Here is a 14,281-nt window from a genome sequence, read left to right as displayed (position 1 = left end):
GTGGGAATAGTAATAAAAACCCCTACGCTATCCAGCGCTTTCCTTACTGTTGCACCCACTGGAGTGGGAATAGTAATTTTAACCCCTATGTTATCCAGCGCTTTCCCTACTGTTGCACCCACTGGAGTGGGAATAGTAATTTTAACCCCTACGCTATCCAATGCTTTCCCTACTGTTGCACCCACTGGAGTGGGAATAGTAATTTTTACCCCTACGCTATCCAACGCTTTCCCTTCCCTACTGTTGCTCACACTGGAGTGGGAATAGTAATTCTTACCCCTACGCTATCCAACGCTTTCCCTACTGTTGCACTCATTGGAGTTGGAACAGTAATTTTTACCCCTACGCTATCCAACGCTTTCCCTACTGTTGCACCCACTGGAGTGGGAATAGTAATTTTAACCCCTACGCTATCCAGCGCTTTCCCTACTGTTGCACCCACTGGAGTGGGAATAGTAAATTTTACCCCTACACTATCCAACGCTTTTGCTACAGTTGAACTCACTAGAGTTGTAACAATACATTTTAACCATTTTGCTATGCTACGGTAAAAATATTATATATGTTTATTTAATATTATGTTTTTATATATATAAATATATGTTTTATTTGTGTGAGATACATTTTTTTATTTATATTACTTATTTATTAATATAACATTTATTTAATAATTTTTACTAAGTTTATATAAAATATATTTATTATATTAGTTTTAACTTAATTTAAAGACATTTAAAAAAATCGATATTTTGACAGTCTATATTTTTGTAACTCGATATTTTGGAGTCAATATTTTAGTACTTACCTGTTTGAAGATAGGCAGTCGATATTTTGTCCCTCGATATTTTCTCCTCGATATTTTTGTATCTCGATATTTTTGTGATCGATATAATGTCAGTGATCCAACAAAACCACAGGGACACACCAAGATAATATGTTGAGCTTGCCTGGGGCACATGTGCCCGGCCCCTTTATTGGCAGGGCCACATGTACAGTGACGCCTTTGCGGGATGTGTGTGGGGTGAGTGTAAGACAGCCCGCACAGAGTGTTTGGTGCGGGCAACAACTTGAACAGTGGACACCAGTGCAACAGAAACATAGCAAAACTGTATGACAGAGTCAACTGCTGAGCAAGTACAGAGGTCACCCAGCATACAAGCAGAAGTGTCCTTGAGTTGCAGTGCAATGAGGTTGGGGCACTAGAGCTGAGCGTGCTCATGTGTTCAAAATGACTAGGATTGTCTCCCTTCTGGATATTCCTGATGCAGACGCAGTGGGGTGTGTTAGACCTGCATCATCTTCCACATCAAGGTCCTAGGTCTCTCACACTCCCTGAGGTGACATTGCTGCACAACCTCTACACAGCACAAAACTCAATCAGTGACTGTTCATGGGTTGCGGTGCACTGAGTTAGTGGCACCTGGAGTGCTGAGCAGGGTAACAGGCAGATGATGGCATCCACGACAGGTGTGAGCAACTCAGTTAGTCTGTCAGGACCACTATTTCGACTCTGGCAGATGTTGGTCCTGGCGATGGTGGCGTGTGCCTCCTGCGGTGATGCCACATCCGGGCCTATCAGGTCACAATTGGATGAATGAGCCCTCCCACCCCGAAAGACCACGCTCGGAACCTCTGCATAATCCACGACTCCTCCGTCTCCATGAACCGCCAGATCAATGCTGTCGCTTCAGTGAACAGCGTTGGGCCACAGACACATGCCATTGATGATCCCAATGCCATCGCCTCAGAGTCCATCCAATATCTCAGAAGAAGGGGTCCCGGACATGACCAGCACAGAGTTAGTGGACCTGGATGCACAGTGTCTGGCACAGGCACTGTGCCACGGGAAGGTGACTTCTGGTGCACTCAATCAGTGGTTTATTAGAGCACTACTAACCAGTGAGGGTCTCAAGGTCCTGGCAGGGACAGCTCCGAGTCAGTCAAAGAGCCAGGTCTTGAGGTCCTTCCTGAATGTGTGGAGAGTTGGGGAGCGTCTGATGTTGACAGGGAGCTCATTCCAGGTTTTGGCTGCGACGTAGAAGAAAGCTCTCCTGCCGGTTCTGTTTCTGTGAATCCTGGGGACCTCTGCCAGGGCGAGGTCAGCAGAGTGGATGTTTCTCTTGGGTAAGTGGAAACATACTCGGTTGTTGAGGTATTTGGGTCCGATGTTGTTGAGAGATCTGTAGGCGTGGGTGAGGAGTTTTAAGGTGACCCTCTTCTCAACGGGGAGCCAGTGGAAGCTTCATAGGTGTTGGGTCATGTTCGTGGTGTAGTGTCCCTAGATCGAGCCTGGCTGTGTCGTTTTGGATGGTTTAGAACTTGTGTAGAAAAGTCTTGTTGATTCCGGCATAGAGGGTGTTGCTGTAGTCTAGTCTGCTGGTTATGAGTGCATGGATGATGGTCTTTCTGCAGTTGGGGGGGTCCATTTGAAGGTCTTACGAAGGATGGAAGCAGTTGAAACTGGTGGAAGCAACAGCATTGATCTGGCGGTTCATGGAGAGGGAGGAGTCGAGGATTATGCAGAGGTTCCGAGCGTGGTCTTTCGGGGTGGGTGGGCTCCTGAGGGCAGAGGGCCACCAGGTGTTGTCCCAGGCAGAGGTGGAGGGTCCGAGTATGAGGACCTCAATTTCTTGGAGTTGAGCTTTAAGCAGCTGTCCTGCCTCCAGGCTGCTATGTTTCTCATTCCTTCCTGGAAGCTGAGTCTGGTGATTTCTGGGTTCTTGGCGAGGGAGAGGATGAGTTGTGTGTTGTCGGTGTAGGATACGATGCTGCACTGAGGAAGGGCCACGCGTACTGGGCGGGTGTACATCGATGTTGAAGGTGAATGTGGCTGAGGGTTGCAGGGGACAGTGGAAGGTGTCCTTCAGGGCATGATGAGGAAGGTCTGATTTTATCCAGAAGCAGCAAATGGTGGGGTGGCAAGCAACAGCCTTGTTGCCAGAACCAATTCTGTATCAGCCACATGAGGATGAAACTACCCCCTGGTCCATAGCCTCAGACGTCTCTATTGTACGATGAGTGAATGTCCATGAATGTCGGGGAACAGATTTAGTGACACCGGGGCTGAGAGGGGATGTAGTCTGCGATAAAGCAGGTACATTGATATGAACTCCGCCATTGCTAAATCAAGATTCTGTGACCTACTGGACCGCAGTATAGGCTGGAGGCAGCGGTCAGCAGTGGCCCACAGCCACGTGTCGTTGGCTCACGATGCACAGAGTTAGTGACACCAGGGCAGTTGTCGGTAGTGTTGGATCACCTCTGTAATGATGATCCTTTTTTTCTCCTGACTGCAGCGCGTCATCTTCTTACACCTCTCCTTGTGTGCAATATGTACTCTGCCACTGAAAAATAGATACTCAGTTCCAAATGTGCGACCAACTCGACAGCAGTCTAGGTGGTAGGCGTTTCCCGCAAGGGGCCAAAGAAACGTGTGGTTGTGAAGCTATACATAGACTTGATGTCACCACATCAAAGGGGTTACAGTGATGTAAAGTCTGCATTGTCATGTGTACCCAGCCATTGCATGATCAAGACTCAGTTCCAAATGTGTGAACTACTTGAGCTTAGTGTGACCTGGGAACACTAGTCTGCGTGGGCCAACAGACACGTGTGGTTGTGATGCTATGCACAGACTTGGTGGCATCACGTCAAAGGCAGTATAGTGACTTAACCTCAGTCTTTAATAATATTGTTCCCTGCCATTGTGTAATGTAAACTCAGTTCCAATTGGGTGTCCTACTTCTCCGCTGTGTATGCTGGTGGAGGAGGTAAAAGAGAATGGAGTTCTGCAGGTGTGTGTCGTGGAGGCCGTGATGGTCGGAGGAGGCTGCTAAGGTCGTGCGCCTTGAACCTGGAGCTTGCACCGGCATGTAAGTAAGTAAGTTTATTGTTTGTAGTTAATTAACACCTTTACAATTTTGTTGCATAAAAAACGAATGATTTAAAGATAAAATGTACAAACTAGCAGGGTGGTTAAAATAAAAATTTCTGTAACAACTACGTGAGTAGTATTATTCTGAATAAAATTACAATGTCTCAGTTCATAGCACTTCACACTTCGGTTTTGTGCCTTTTCTCTCCTTTTTCTCAGTGTTCACGATTAACTGTGATGCCTTTTGACAAAATTTGGCAGCCCTGCAAGCTGTCTGCAGCTGGTGGCTGTTCAGTGCTAGCATGACGGCCTGGCGGTTTGATCTAATTTGAAAGAGACGGAATATGTGGAGTAAATAATTACGTCTCAAAGTCCTCAAAGACGGACAAATGCACAATATATGCATCAGTGATTCTTCCGTTTGGCCACATAATCTACAGGCAGAAGTCGGCCATGTTTGTTTCCATGCGGGTGTCTGGTCTTTTAAAATGAAGAATCCTAGCCGTAAACTTAGTAATGTTTTTTGGGTAGCTGGAGTTATATGGTTAACTAAATAGGGTTGAGGCTCCATTTTCTCATACGTGGCCAGCACCGTCCAACCATGTTTTTTCTTCGCTAATGCGGCTTTATCTATTATCCAAGATCTTTGCTTTGCAGCCCCATTGGCTGCTTTTTTGAAGGCCGCAAACGTTTGGTTGGTATTCCATGCCTTTTCCATTTTGAGGTTTGACAGTGCATCCTCCACTACTGTTTTCCAGGCATTTTTCGCCTTTGTCTGCTTTTTCATCTCAGTCCAACAGAGGCCCATGAGCGATTCCTCTTGTGCTGCCCTTAATTTCCAGCCTGTTTTTAGTGCAGCCGCTTGTCTGACTTGGTGCTGATTTTGTAGACCAAATTCCAAGCGTATCTGCGCTTGGGATACGAATCTCGGGATCCGAAAAATGTATTTAAACAACTCTGATTGTGGTGTGTTCAGGAAATTTGCGTCTTTTCCTTTGTACAATTCCGACCCGTATGCAAGAGATGGTAAGAACTTCGCCGCGATTACCTTCAACAGGTGTGAATTAGATGGGCATTTCAATTTCGTTTTTAATAAGTTTAGAGTGAACCGTAGTTTGTTTGCCTGCGCCTTTCTATATGATTGATGCTCTTTCAGACTCCACCTGTCGTCGACTACTACTCCCAGATATTTATAGGAGGTGGTCTGCTCTATTGTGTTGCCTGCGATGTGCCAGTTGGGGGATTTCCTCCGTGCCCGTGAGGCGAAACAGACGATCTTCGTTTTTTTGTAGTTAATTTGTAAGCCTTGTGCAACGATATACTCATGGAGCTTTGAGATGGAACGTTGTAGGCCCAACGGGGTCTGACTACAAAGTACAATGTCATCTGCATACTGTATGCTCCTAATTTTGTAGTTGGCCAATTTCGATGGATCACTTTGTGTCTCTGCGATGCACTTGTCCAAGTCCGCGGTAAAGATGTTGAAAAGAGTTGGTGCCAGTGCACAGCCCTGCTTGAGGCCTACATGGGTGGGGATTTTTTCTGTTGTTTTGTCGCCATTGCCTAGTTTAATTCTCACCCAAGTGGAAGTATATAGGTTTATGATGGCCCGCAGCAGCTTTGATGGTATTCCCCAGTTGCACCGGCATGTGGTGGGCCCTCTTCGACATACACCGGTGTCGGCAGGTGGGCATTGAGGCCTGGGTGCGCAGGGGCGGGCAAGATGGTTTTGGGGACTAGTGGACTGGGGTGCAGCAGGCACACAGGATCACAGGCACCAGCGCTCAAGGAGTTGGCCTTGTGACGTGGTTAGAGGCACCACGCTGGCCGGGATGTTGGGCATTCCAGAAGAGGACCACACCCAGAGTTACGTGCCTTTAATTCACACCCCTACGCTGGCCTGGCATACACTGGGCCAGCCTACTCCGCTCACGAGGGGAATTACGGGGGGAATGTAACAAGCTACTTTTCCTTGATCTCCCCCACTGGCTGGGGTGACATGGTTGCGTCCACTGTCCACTGCACTCCATACACCAGCGGGGTCTGTCAACATGGATATGTGTGTGGTCTGCATACTGCAGTCTGTCCAGCACAACCACGCCACCCTTGTAATTGTGTACATTCATATTCTACTGTCACTTGCCTCCTTCACACATGTCTGATCCCCACCTCTTCCCACATCCTTCTATTGTGTGGCTGAGATAACATGCCATTGATGGCTAAAGTGCATGGCTGGCCCTGGTTCCAAAAGTAAGTTGTGCTATCATGTCTGGTGGGTGTTCATTTTGTTTGTGAGCTTGTGACGTGTGCATCCCCAGATTTGTGAGTTGCATGAGGGTGAAGTTGAGATGTGTGGTGTGTTTATTTGGTATTGGCCAAGAGCAGTGCATTTCCGTGGGTGCCATCGTGGTAGCGCAGGTTGATGATGGACTGTCGGACGGTGTAGGAATCATGCACACTGCCTGAGTTGTTGGGAGTGACATTGGCGGGGATTTCTAGGTGGTCCAATATTGCCTGGACATTGGTGCGATGCGTGCTTTTTCTATTGTGCCTATTGTGAGTAGTGTTTCCAGGGGGCACAAGTAGGACATGTGGGTTGTCAATTACCCCCCTGCAAAAAGAACAATTGATGGAAAGAATGCAGAACAGTGTCATACATTCACCCCAGTACAAAAATTGATTATCGCAACTTGCAAATGCAATTCAAGGGTGCCAGGGGGTCTGGATCCCCCTGATTTACACCCCTTCAAAAAGGTAAGTGTGCACACGGGCATGTGTGTGTGCCACATGTCACTTTGAAAAAAAGCATTTTGCACATTTTTCAAAGAATTTGAAGTTGATGGTAATTAGCGTTTCCTAAATGCACAGTTAGCATTTAGGGAAGGCTTCATGCATCACCTTTAGGGAATCGTAATCGTAATTTGCGATTCCCTAAATGCATTTGCGATTTAGGTAATCACAAAAAATTGCAATTACCTAATTTGCATATGGAAATGAGTTCATGCATCAGAAAAGGGCTTTTTCTGAGAATCGGCCCGTTTGCAACCAGAAAAAAGCTTGATGCATGTGGCCCATAATGTTCAATACATAACTGAAATGTCAATTTGGGTCTCTCTTTAGGCATGCATGAGCTACAAATAAAAGGAACTGATCTTGTACCAAAATTCCCTTGGGAAGTTAGGGTTATCATGTTCTGAGCTTTCACATAACATGTTACCTTGCCTGGGTCAGGGTACAGGTGGTGCACTGTGAGCTATCCAGGACTACGGCCAACATATCCCGACCCTTGAACTGCAGGTGGCTCTGAGCCTCACGGAGGGGTCTCATACGGCCCCCTCTGCTGTTTCTTCGGGGGTCAAAATCTCGGCTTTTGAGCCAGTTCGTTCCGAGGACGTTCTTAAACTATTGATGGCAACCAAGTCGGGTTCTCCCTATGACCCCGGCCCCTTGTCAATAGCAAAGCTGGCAGCACCTCCTATAGCTAACTCTCTAGCCAACCTCTTTAATCTGATGTTTGAGAAGGGTGACTACCCCAATGTCTGGAAACGGGCATCCATCTCCCCATTACTGAAGAAACCCTCGCTGGATATCACGGACCCCAACAGTTATAGGCCCATAGCTAGATTGCCGATGCCGGCAAAACTTATCGAGAAAGCTATGAATTTCCAGCTCTGCTCATTCCTGCGTACCTCGAATGGTCTGGACCCAGCCCAACATGGGTTTAGGGAAGGACACAGCACCGAGACCGCTCTGATTAAGTCCACTGAGGAGGTCCGGAAGGTGCTGGATGATGGAGGCCAGGCAGTGCTGATGTTACTGGACCAGTCTGCAGCCTTCGATACAGTCCACCACGCTATCTTGGTGGACCGACTGGAGGACTGCGGGGTACAGGGTCAAGCACTGAGCATTTTGAAATCCTTCCTTAAAAACCGGGTACAAGTGGTGGCAATGGGAGATTTTGAATCGAGGCCTTTCGAACTCCCAGGGGGGGTCCCTCAGGGATCCTCCCTAAGCCCCACTTTATTCAACATCTACGTATCCTCTCTCGCCCCGGTGATCCAAGCCTTTGGGTTCGAGTTAACATCCTACACAGACGAAACCCAGATTGTGGTGTCGGTACTTCCGGGGAAAGAGCTGGGTGTAGCTGCCCGGTTTCAGGACGGCATGTCAGCAGTTAGTTAATGGATGGCAAAGAGTTGCTTAAAATTGAATTCCTCCAAGACCGAGGTGCTTATCTTCGGGTCAAATACTAACCTCTGGAGCTCTAAATGGTGGCCGACAGAGATGGGAGTCCGGCCATCTCCGGCTGCAAAGGTGAAGAACTTAGGAGTCATTATTGACAGCCAGCTCTCTTTTAAACCTCATGTTAAGGCGTTAACCTCTTCCATACACTGGATATTGAAAATCATCAGAAAGGTTATCCCCTTCCTACCGGGGGGAGCAGAAAGACGGTGGTGACGGCACTAGTGCTGTCACACCTCGATTACTGCAATGGCCTGCTTGTAGGGGCTCAACAGGGATTGCTCAATAAACTGCAGGTCATACAAAATGCGGCCGCTCGCCTGATAGGGGGCCTACCCAAGTTCTCCTCAGTCACCAGAGAATTGGAGAAGCTACACTGGCTCTCTATGCGGAAGCGCATTTTGTTCAAAGCCCTGTGCATTGTCTTTAAGGCACTTCATGGCCAGGGCCCGGTGTTCCTCCAGGAACACTTCCGATGGTACAGACCTGGCAGACAACTAAGGTCGGCCAGTATGGGGCTGATCAAAACTGCCCGGATCAGGAAGGTGCGCTGGGGGGGCAGAAGTTTTGTAGGGGGAGCTGTGAAGGCATGGAATGCCTTGCCTTTAGCCCTCAAACAACGCAACAACTTGTTGGCTTTTAGAAAAAATCTGAAAACATGGCTCTTCACCCTCTAGTTCCGCAGTTTAGATTTTAGGGAAGTACCACTTCAGCGCCAGGACACCGGTTGGTATTAGCGCGCTTTACAAGTGTTATAAATATATAAATAAATAAATAGTTACATGGAGTCAGTCTCATACAGTTGTGATAGCAAATGAGACCAGGGGTTTTTTTTAAGCAGGGAGGGAAATACCGGGCGCACTGCTCACGGTAGTAAAAATGGAAAAATATTATGGTGAGGGTGCATGCAGGTGAGGGGACACAAGACCCTAAACCCCTCTAAGAGTGTGTGTCAAGACACACACCATACACGACAAGCAAAACCTGTTGCACACCAAAAAAAAGAGAGTACAGAAAAGATGTCTCAATGGACATATAAAAGTTCAGGTATCCACATTTGTAGACAAAGGAAGACGAAGGGTAGTACGACTCCTCATTTATTGCTATGGATGGCCAGCCGACACGTGTTTCGTCGTCAAGCAAATACAATACTTCAACGACTCCTCAGGGCTGTAGTAGACGGGTACAGTACCACAGGTCGCTTTGCCGGTGATAATTCCGACCCGGCCCCGCTCGAGACCAGTTTAAGTGATTTCCAATCGTCGTATTAGCTTGTTCAATCACAGTATATTTTCTATACGATTGGAAGGCTTGCAAGTGGAGTGTTTGGTGCTCTTAGTTGGCTTCTCTGAAAAGGTATTATGAGAAGGTAAGGCATCAACTTGTTCGAATATGGAATATGTGAAGGCTCATCAGCGAGATCCCCAAGTCGCGGGAGAAAAAGCCGGCAGGACGGGACCGCGGCGGACCGCACCCGGAACCACTGTGCAGGAGCACCCGTCCTGCCGGCAATAAAAGAGGAGTCGTACTACCCTTTGTCTTCCTTTGTCTACAAATGTGGATACCTGAACTTTTATATGTCCATTGAGACATCTTTTCTGTACTCTCTTTTTTTGGTGTGCAACAGGTTTTGCTTGTCATACAGTTGTGATGTTTGTGCTGACCAAAATCCATAGTTTTACTGAAATATTATGAACCATACAACAGTACACGTGGCCATGGGGGTCCCAGCGTTTAGCTAGTTTCTCTATGTGATTATTTTTTATTTCTTGTATAAAATAGAGTACATACCCAGTGAAAAGACATCCCAACACATATTTTCTGTCCAGAATGCCTACCATATTGCTAGACGATCAGAATGAGATATTTAAGAGTGTCAAATTGGCTTTAGTTGTTGACAGTTGATGACAACATTTGCAGAAGTATATATAGCAAAGAGAGTATTCCAAGGATCAATAATTAAACAAAAACTGAAACTGATTAAATGCAAACAAACATGACCTTTTCCAATGTGTACAGAAATATAAGGCCCATCATTTAAATCAAATGAAAACTCAAACTCTCCCTCCCCCCATGGAAGCAGATAAATGGACAGTGCGTGACATTGATGGTTTGTGCACAGCTTTTTAAATTGTGAAGATAAATGTACTAATCCTATTTAATTTAAAGATAACATGAGTGAGGAACAGGGGATTGACATACAGAAATGTATGGTATGTTGCTATGATACACAGAGAACAATGCCTTTAGACCAACAACAAGGACTATGCCCACCATCCCCTATTACTCAATAGATGTTTTGCACTAAAGGGTGATTAAAAAGCTTAAACATCTCAGATACAGAGAGCTTAGCAAAGTAAAAAAAACGTGTTCTCAATTTCTTTGATGAGATGATGATACAGTCATTAAACTGTCCTACAAGGGAGGTGATATTGTAGATTGGCCATGAATTGACTATTTAGAGGAAGCATTTGTCAGCACAGGAACTTTGAGTCCTTCATGTAAGGTGATAAAAAATGCCACAGAGAACTGACTCCTAACTATCATACCTTAATATCATGTTGTCACATCTCTTAAATTGTCAAATTTGTAGCTGTTTTCTCTTGTTTGCCATCTGTTTTTGTTGGTACAACTGAAACAAAATTGAAAAGTATTAATTTCCTCAAAAACGTATTAATTTGTATTTTTGTGGCAGCATAATCCAGGTCTCCTTCTGCGAATAAATGAGGGGCACAAGTACAACATTTGGGGATAGGTATTTCTAATTTGCAATTTTCTGCGAATCACAACTAGAAAAATCTATATTTCTAGTGTATGAAACTTGTTGAATTTCAATTAGAGATTCCTAGTGGGTCACAAATCGCCCTACCTCATAAATATTAATGAGGTGGGTCACTGTTTGCAGCCCATTAGGTATTATAGCAATCACAGGGTTGGCAGATTGCTGGGGTCAACAAACCACAACATCTGTATTGCTTTTAAATAATGCTCTACCATCTTACTTTAAAATGCAACCCATTTTCCTTAAAGTGAAAGGGTTGTATATCAAAAGAAAAACCAAAACGTTATGAGTATACTGTGGTTTGTGGGACCACTGCTTGCTCTTAAAAAATATGTATGTTGCATTCTCAAAGGGGAAGGGCTCCCATGGGGACATCTTCCTATTTGTTAATGGATTACCGCCAATTTTGAATTGCTGATAGAATATTAATGTGTTCCCACCGGGGATTTTTCATAATTCATACAACTGTGCAACTGTATTTGGAAGGCACGCCCCTGCCAAATACGGAATTGCAAATCCCAATTTGTGATTCGTTAGCAAGTTTCCAAATTGCAGAAGCATTTTTGCTGTTGGAAATGGCTGAATTCTGTGAATCGGCTGTTAAAAACCTTAAAAATGCTTTGTATATCCCGCTCAAAATACCATAATTCAAGATTCTTTTGTACGTTACTGTAAGCTCCATGAGGGGATTTTTTATGATTAGGTCTTCATCACTGTCAGTTCCCAATATTATTTCTGATTCCTTTTCAGCTTCGTTGTTTTCTTTTTGAAAATCAAGATCCTTTCTTCTTCTACCTTCTTCACTTCCTGGATCTCTTCTGCCTTTTCCTATGCTTTTGTCTTTTCCTCTGAGTCTTTTATTCATGTGAAATAATCTCATCTACTCACATTTGACTTTTATGACCCAGACTGCAGTGGCATGAAAAAGAAGTTTCACATGGAACTGTGAAATATGGGTAATATTGCAAGGCTCCTTGTAAAATACAGGTTTCGTGATTATAATGACAGAACCAAATCATTCTGCATAGCTTTATTACTGTCAGATTACCTGGCAAGGTTATCTCAATTATATGACAAAAAAGACAAATTATGCGACACATTTTCTGGCCAAAATATTTAGGTTCATCTGAGCTAGAAACAAAATTTCTATGAAATCTTATTATTATTTGGAAAATATAGTTAATTCATAATTATATGGTAAATGCAGCAATGACAGGATTGTATAAATTACCTGCCCGCACCATTGTCAGTTATTTTATCAACAATGTATTCATGAAATTTAAGCCCAAATATTCTAATTGCAATCAGTGCTCATTGTAAGCTGTAAATTGAAGAAAATAAATGTTTTCATGCTGACTACCCCAAACTAAACAAATAAGAAAACAAATACTGATTAGGTAACATAATATGGTTCCATTCTGAAATCCTGGAGACCTGGAGACATTTACAAAACATTTGGCCGTTCGCCTTGTGGTGTATGATGACACCAGAATCGCTTTGCTATGTGTAACCATGGCTTGATGCTAATGAGAGGAGCAAAATGAGACGGGAGTAAACTAGATGATTCCACAGCATCATTGAAAGCACTTGTGACTGTGTTCACTGACCCTTCTGAAATAGAAGAGGCTGCAACCACCCCTCAAGGTTGTGATGTGAATACCTGGACTCCATGAGACTGTAGGAGAGCAATATAATACTGAAAGAACTGAAAAGTTCCAATTTGCATTTCCCCCTCCCTTTGACGTCATTGTAGTGAAATATGTTTACGAATTGTGTTGTAAAATATTGGAAGATATATCAACTTCCGCACAAGCCTCCGTACTAGTCACCATTATTAATATTCATCATTTGTACACTGCCAATGCCATAACAATGTGAATATCTGAGATGTGATTAGCTCCGCTGAGCGCTGTTGGCCGGGCTTGGCTCCGCCATTCCTCTTTTCCTTGCGGTGGGTGCTTCCGGCCGGGCTTGGCTCCGCCGGGGGGTTTTTGACGAACTACAACCCCCAGCAGCCCCATCGCGGCAAGGACGCCGCCGCCCTCACAACCAGGAAGCGCCGGAAGGCGCATAAAGGAGAGCACGCCTCCTCGTCCCGCGGGACGCGCGCGGGCGTGCGCCGGGCTAAGCCCGGGCAAAGGGCGGGCCCTCTGTGGCCCTCAGGGGACTGAAGGAGACTGGACTGGGCCTGGACCCTTATATTTCCCCTTTGGTCCAATCTCGCACCTGGAGCGTGTAAGATATTTGATTAACTTTTAATTTTGTGTTTTATAGGTTGTTTTAGTTTAGAGTGCCTAGATTGACGGGTATCTGTCTGCAAGTATTAGTCCCATTTATATTCACAATGTCAAAACCCAAAAATGATAAGGTGCCGGTGGGCCCTGCTACTCTTGATAATTTCCTGGTTAGGAAAGTAAGCCAGATAAATAACAACAGACGTGCATCATTGGGGAAAAGCACTGTGGTAGGGGAAATGTCATTGGAAAATTCCCCTATCAGTTTGTTACAAGGATGTGCAATTAACTCGACTGATGTCATTTCCATTGACCCTCCAGTGTCCATCTTAGTTAATGTGGAGGCTCATTCTGACCCTCAGGTGCTGTCATGTCCTGATACTAGTCCTGATACTATTGTGTTACATGAGCCCCAACCAGAAACTAGGGCCATAAGAACTTGTAGAACACTGTCTCAAAAGGTAAATGGGAAGCAAGATAAGTCAAAAAAGAAAAAGGATGGTAAGGCTATTTTTAGCCCTGTAATACCTACCCCTTTTGTCTTTACGGGCACTAATAATGATGGTAATGATAATGGTGTAAGCATAACCCCTGATTTTTTAGCTTCACTTATAAAAATTTAGAAGCTTCTTTGACAACTAAAATGGAGGAGCTTATTAAACCATTAACGAGTAAGATAGATAACCTAGCAAAGGAAGTGACAAGGCTGGATGGTCTGTTATCAGCAAAGAATAGTGTTACATCTAGTGGAAGTGTACACTCTGGGAGGAATGGTAGAGAACCTGCCGATATCAACGATATATGTAATAAGGCAAGGGGGAATGCTGCTGTTGCAGTGGCTACTGGTTCTGAAACCCCTATTCGTCCAAACATCCCTGTGGCAGCGGCTCCTTTGATACCATCTACAAAGCAAATAAACAGTAGAGCGCCCAGACCCCCGAGGTACAATCGATATCTTAATTTACCACCAGATTGTGCTCCGTTTGTGGCTGTATTAACTAATGTGCCCCCTTGCGGGACACATCCAGCATCTCCTTTTGATGAATCCCAATCCTCTTTGAAAAATAAGACTGTGTCTTGGCTCAACAAAAATTGTGGGTTCCCTGTGTCATACTCGGAACAAATTATGACATTAAGACGTGTAAATTG

Source organism: Lissotriton helveticus, chromosome 4_1 (genome assembly GCF_964261635.1).
Source record: "Lissotriton helveticus chromosome 4_1, aLisHel1.1, whole genome shotgun sequence".
NCBI classification, from domain to species: Eukaryota; Metazoa; Chordata; class Amphibia; order Caudata; family Salamandridae; genus Lissotriton; species Lissotriton helveticus.
The sequence above is the reverse complement of the archived record's forward strand: the minus strand, read 5'-3'. Positions refer to the sequence as shown.